The sequence below is a fragment of the Osmerus eperlanus genome, chromosome 7 (genome assembly GCF_963692335.1).
Source record: "Osmerus eperlanus chromosome 7, fOsmEpe2.1, whole genome shotgun sequence".
Taxonomy (NCBI): Eukaryota; Metazoa; Chordata; class Actinopteri; order Osmeriformes; family Osmeridae; genus Osmerus; species Osmerus eperlanus.
Window position 1 is genome coordinate 1753466 of NC_085024.1, and position 5250 is coordinate 1758715.

General features: G+C 37.5%; 1 long non-coding RNA gene across 1 annotated transcript; it reads left to right on the top strand.

Annotated features, from left to right (window-relative positions):
* Window positions 1-686: 686 nt before the first annotated feature.
* On the top strand, window positions 687-1271 carry LOC134023909 (uncharacterized). Its single transcript, XR_009930811.1, has 3 exons — window positions 687-796; window positions 949-1039; window positions 1140-1271. It is a non-coding gene; the product is annotated as an uncharacterized LOC134023909 (long non-coding RNA).
* The last annotated feature ends 3979 nt before the right edge of the window (window positions 1272-5250 follow it).

Consider the following 5250-nt stretch of genomic DNA (forward strand, 5'->3'; position numbering starts at 1 on the left):
TTTCATTCATGGTTTCAAACTAGATTTCTGTTAAGGATTCATTGTCAGGTCTTCCTTTTAGGTATTGTAAGCGCTATTGATTTTAAGGCACAATTTTATAAGACAGCCTTTGTTAAACTGATTCCTCTTTGAACCCCACCAACGTTACTCCAGGAAATGGAGTGGATATAAGTTCTCAAAACTAATCTAACATTTACATTTATGCATTTAGTAGACGCTTTTATCCAAAGCGACTTCCAAGAGAGAGCTTTACAAAAGTGCATAGGTCACTGATCATAACAACGTGATAGCCCCGAACATTGCGAGCAGCCAAAACATGAAGCAAACATTGTGAAAACCAAATAAGTGCCAAAGGGAAGAACCATAAGAGCATGCAGTTAAACAAGTTACAATTAAACAACATGAAACTCAAAAGTGCAAGTGTACCTGTAGAAAAACAATCAACAGTAAAAAACAGAACATTCTCTGAATAATAATACAATCGTTGACATATTATTTTTCTGGGAGATTCTCAGGTGAAAGGAATTAGTCAGCTGACCCTGAGCTGTGTTGGAAGTTGTGTTTGCTTTGTCTTAGTTGTCTGACAAATCCTGTAAAATCCAAGATGAGGTAACGTGTGTTGCAACAACCTGAATGCGATGGCAGCAGAGTTCATCATGTATAAAAGCAGGTGCAACCAGGCCACAGTCAGCCGTTTTCCTCAATTCTCACTGGATAGCATCAACACCCCAAAGAGAAGCCATGAAGCCAATGATCGTGCTGTACGTTGTGCTGATGATCATTGCACTGGCGTGCAGTAAGTACTGTTTAACTTTACTGTCACTTCATCTACCTCTGTGTTTCCTGTTGGATAAATCATCTTTGCTTATATAAACTGTAGTGTATACATCAGTTGTTTGCTGTTTTCTACTGCCATTGAATAGCAACTGTACTGTTCACTCGTTCCAGATGCTTATGCTGCATGTGAGAATGGAAGATGTGCCAAGAAATGTAGTCGTAATGAATATAAAGACAATTCATACTGTGGGGGTGGAAATATGTAAGTATAAATCTATAGACTGGTTTTCATCCATAGACATCGTTGGTCCTTTTACTGTGTGCATGTGACTTGTGGCATGATATTATATTTCTTTTGTCAGATGCTGTGTTGAAAGAGGCTCGTGAAGAACATCCGTGAAGGAAGACGTGGATCAAGCAACATGCATTATTGTTTTTTTTCCTTCTTTCATGATTTGCGTTTACGCCAGTTTGAATAAAATCAAATATCACAACTATAAGTATCTGTGAATTCATTTATTTATTTAGAAATACACAAGGGTTTTACAGAAATTACTTGAATGTGCTTATTCTATTGTCCAGGGACCTTGACATCATACAAGGAAACGCACGTTACAAAAGGCACATATAGCGTGGATAGGAGATGAAAATAAGGAAGATAACAAATAGATGGCTCTTTTCATGACAAATGTATTAACTTCACAGTGCACATAAACTGTGATAGGACTTCCAAACACATAAATGTATGGAGGACCCAACCTGCCGAAATTAAAAATAAATTAATAAATAAATGTATCAATAAATGTATTAATACCTTAAAAAATATAAATATATAAAAATAAATGTATGAACAAATATTAATTACGTATTTATTTATTTACATGGACATTTATTATGGAACGACGATTTTGAGACTTTTACACACCACATTTATTTCCACATATATTTCCACACCACATTTATTTCCACATCACATTTATTTCTGTGCTGTATTTATTTCCGATCTCACATGCAAACGAGAGGGGCGTGGTTATCTTCGGACCAACGCAGCTCCACACAAGATCGAAGGCAGATAGGGACACCTAGATTCGGTAGATGATGGAAGACATTAGTCGTGTCAGAGATCGCATGCTTGCCTTGAATTGAGGCATCAAAATAGTTTTATCTTAATTCTTGGCCCATTTTCTGGCAGATAGTACATTTAACGTTACAGTATCAGTACGGATATCTTTGACGCTAGTAGGCTAATGTACTAAAGTAGAAGCTAGAACGTAGCAAAAACAGTGTGCTACAAAGTGAGGGATGAACTGTTTATGTAATGTTTAGTGTAGCTAATTTAATGTGATCTCTGACATGACTAATGTCTTCCATCATCTACCGAATCTAGGTGTCCCTATCTGCCTTCGATCTTGTGTGGAGCTGCGTTGGTCCGAAGATAACCACGCCCCTCTCGTTTGCATGTGAGATCGGAAATAAATACAGCACAGAAATAAATGTGGTGTGGAAATGAATGTGGTGTGGAAATATATGTGGAAATAAATGTGGTGTGTAAAAGTCTCAAAAAATAAATACATGTGGCATTAGGAAACAAAAGTCCCATGAAAAAAACCGTCATTTTGAAATAAATAAATGTATTTATTTATTGATGTCGGTAAATGTATTCAGCTATATAATTATATAATGCTATATTTATATATTTATTGCCATCTTTTTTTAATTTCCGAATTTTTTTCATAGCCATATTTATTTATGTATGTATTTATCTATTTATTTACCTATTTATTTATTTATTTAATTTTGACTAACTCGGCGTTCCATAATAAATGTCCATGTAAATAAATATGTAATTAATATTTGTTCATACATTTATTTTTATGTATTTATATTTTTTAAGGTATAAATAAATGTATTGCTACATTTATTTATTCATTTATTTTTAATTTTGGCAGGTTTGGTCCTCCATAGGTTTGGTCCTCCATAAGTGTATGCTGTTGGACACTTTAATGTGAGAAAAAAGAGAACGACAGATGTTGTGATGCAAATTAATTTTCTTTATGATTCATGTATATATTCAGTTCTTTCTTTACGATATATATTCAGTTGATCACCTGATTATGTTAGGTCTATATTGGCTATGCTGGTTGTTTATACATAATACATACATGGCAACATTTTAGTTAGCAGCTATTTCCCAGAAGTTAACAAGCTGCTAAACTAATGTTGTACATACAGGTAGTTGCGTGTGTTAGTGACGTTAATGACTGGCAAGCAAGTTAGCCACTGTTAGCTTCACTTTTTGCCACAAATCTTTTTTTAAGCCTAAACTGTGCAACAGAGCATAAATCCCAATACAAGCAAGGCAATCATGACCAAGATGAACATTTTGACACCGACGTTGTCTATGTAATCCAAATATTGAGGGATCCTTAGGGGTGGGAAAATAATAATAATATATATGTGAGAGAACAAAGGCATAAGAAGTTAAACACACCCAATAATATGTATACAGGGTTCGACATAAGTGATTGCCCGGGGCCAGTAAAAAGTAACGTCGGGACAGTTAAACCAGCAACTCACTGTCCCGATCAGACCACTGCAAAGCATTGATTGAAGAAAAAAAAAGTTTTTTATTGCATTGTAAAACTTAACATCCTGCATATGTTTTTCTGTCTGCTAAATGCATAAATAACTTTCCAGCTCATGGCACGCACCGGCCAATCAAGAGTTGAGTAGTGAGTGACGATTGTAATTCTCTAATCTCAATACATTTTTTAACAACTGGCGCGAGACTGGCGCAAGTGAAGATGGCAGCAAAGGAGAGCTACGAGCTCAAACGGAAGCAACTTTCTTTTACCAATCAGGACTCGACATTAAGGCTTGTCCACTTGTCCGGGGCAAGTGGATTTTTTTGTAGGGCAAGTGGAAGAGAAATGTACTTGCCCCACTGGACAAGTTAAAACTTGTCCAGTGGGCCACAATTTCCCCAGAATTTCTGGGGAAATTGTGGGGTGTGCTCTTGTAATTATGTACGGTCTTCGACTGGTTAGCTCCTGCGATTCCCACACAGCATCCTAGATAGCTTTACAGGTCTGAATCAGAGCACAGCTGCCAGCTGTAGGTATATGCAGGTAGCAACGCTAGTTGATCATTTTGGTTGGAAGAAAAGAAGAAACATTTGTGTTAACAATTCAGAGTCATCACTTGCACTACTCTTTATTTTAATCAGGGACATTCCTATGAAATTATCTTAGATATGCTGTTAACGTTTCACAACATTAAAACAAGTAGGCTAGCCTATGCGCACCCTAAAAACGCAGTTGAAGGAAGCAGGACTTTTCAGAAGAAAAAAGTAATAGTCCACGACAGAAGAACGAAATGCCATAATGATAGAGTTAAGTGGACCAGGATAGTTGTTTGGCTATCGATTTTTACGTTTAACACGCAATTTTTACTTTTGCATAAGTAGCCTACTATTTGCTACATGCTTCGATAGCCAAACAAATGTCTTGGTGCACGTTACTCTGTCAGGCTATTGCATTTTGTTCTTCTGTCAATCAATTTCTTATTTATTGTTAGTTACTGCATCCATTCAGCGACAAAGTGTAGTACCAACCCTTTCCGTTTTGAGTTAATGTAATGTGTTTTTGAGTTAATGTAATGTAGTTTCCCATTTGGGGGAGCGTATCTTTGTATTGGGGGGAGGTGAGCAAGTCATCCATTTTGGGGGGAGTTGACTCGTATTTGGGGGATGTACTCATATTAGGGGGTGTGGTTTGCACTTCAGGGCCACCGTAGAAAGGGCTTGATAGTCTACAGTTGCCTGCCTTTATTGTTGCAAGTTTTTCAAATGGTTGCACACATACATGACAGTTGTTTGTAGAGTTTATTTCCGTTTGTGGACTTCAGCTCTGCCTTCAACACCATCATCCCCGCCCTGCTTCAGGACAAGCTCTCCCAGCTGAACGGGCCCGACTCCACCTGCAGGTGGATCACAGACTTCCTGTCTGACAGGAAGCAGTGCGTTAAGCTGGGAACACAAGTCTCAGACTCCCGGTCCATAAGCAGCGGATCTCCTCAGGGCTGCGTCCTTTCTCCTCTGCTCTTCTCCCTGTACAACAGCTGCACCTCCAGTCATCCGTCCGTCAAACTTCTGAAGTTTGCGGACGACACCACCAGGGTTCTAAATTAACTTTTTTGATCACCAGCCAATTTGGCTGGTAACTTTCTAAAGTTACCAGCCAATCAGAATTTCCACTAGCCAAAATTTTTTCGGTGAAAATAAGAACAACTAGAGAGGGTACAATTTATGGGGAAATTGTAGGGTGTGCTTGCTTGCGTCGGTTGCACAGGGGTCCGTTTTTGAATGACATTTTTACAACTGATATTTCTGTATATTTTATATAAAAATGCATACTTATTATTTATAAAGATGACATAGATTTAAAAGCATTTTTTTTTTGCTGCTCATTTACA